This window comes from Entelurus aequoreus, linkage group LG02, assembly GCF_033978785.1.
Source record: "Entelurus aequoreus isolate RoL-2023_Sb linkage group LG02, RoL_Eaeq_v1.1, whole genome shotgun sequence".
NCBI lineage: Eukaryota > Metazoa > Chordata > Actinopteri > Syngnathiformes > Syngnathidae > Entelurus > Entelurus aequoreus.
In genome coordinates, this window is record NC_084732.1 from 91,953,621 (window position 1) to 91,954,985 (window position 1,365).

At 29.7% G+C, this 1,365-nt stretch overlaps 1 non-coding gene across 1 annotated transcript; it reads right to left on the reverse strand.

Moving 5' to 3' along the window:
- Nucleotides 1–525: 525 nt before the first annotated feature.
- On the reverse strand, nt 526–598 carry trnaf-gaa (transfer RNA phenylalanine (anticodon GAA)). The gene has a single exon. It is a non-coding gene; the product is annotated as a tRNA-Phe (tRNA).
- Nucleotides 599–1,365: the final 767 nt, after the last annotated feature.

The following is a 1,365-nucleotide window of genomic DNA, read 5'->3' on the forward strand; positions in this document are numbered from 1 at the left end:
TAACTAGAAAAAACAATATTTATTGATTTACTTATTTATTACATAATTGAATTATTTCATATTTTAATGATATGTAGATTTAAATATGTAAAAAATTTGTATTTGTTTTACAAAAAATATCATTTTGATATTTATTGAATTACTAATTTATTCAACAGTCGAATTGTTTATCTCACAATTTAATTATTTTATATTTTAATAAATTGTTAATTTCAATATGAAAAAATCATATATTTTTTGTTTATCCAAAAATATCATTTTAATATTTATTTAATTACAAATGTATTTAACAATTGAATTATTTGATATTTTAATTAATTGTTGATTTAAATATGTAAAAAAAAAAAAAAGCCAGGCTGGCCTACAGGAGAAACGGCGCACATTTCCGGGGCCTCCCTGCGCTGAGCAGCGCGTACTACAGACAAAGCGGACCCCAGGCCGCAGAGTCGGACGGTAATGTGCTGATCACGGAGCTGGAAGATCACGCGGGATAGTTTGGCGCCATCACAAAAGGTACCGCCCTGCCGCCGAAACCCGGGATCGAACCAGGGACCTTTAGATCTTCAGTCTAACGCTCTCCCAACTGAGCTATTTCGGCACACCTGGCACCCACTTGATGCCAAAAAAGTGAGGGAGGAGTCACACTTGAGGCGTGTACTTGTAATATTTTGTCAGTATTACTTCTGTAAATACATGTTTTATACTTTGTGTACTTTGACATCAAACTATCAGCCAGTGTTTCAATAAATGTGTGCTGGTCCAACAAAAAGAAGCTCATTCATAATTCAAGGCTTTTATTTTGAAACGCTGACTTATGCTCTTGCAACACAATAAATAAATACTATATAGTATTTATTGAATTATTTTGTGATTTATTTCATGATCTGGCGTATGGAGGATCATGAAATAAATCACAAAATAATTTAAATAAAGTATTTATTGAATAGGGGCTTGGTTGGCAGGTGGCAATAATGGCAACATCCGGTAGAAACACGCATTCTCGAGCAAAAACGTAATACTGGAAGTTAACAACAAAACACAATTAATTCGGAGAAAAAAACACTTTCCTATTAAATTTTTTTAAACATTTTTAATTATTTGACAATTCAATCTGTTATTTATTTATTTATTAAGTTGTCAAATAATTAAAAATGTTTTTAAAAAATGTAATGGCAAAGTGTTTTTTCCTCCGAATTAATTGTGTTTTGACAATTTAATCTGTTATTTATTTATTTATTAAATTGTCAAATAATTAAAAATGTTTTTAAAAAATGTAATGGCAAAGTGTTTTTTCCTCCGAATTAATTGTGTTTTGACAATTTAATCTGTTATTTATGTATCTATTAAATTGTCAAATGATTAAAA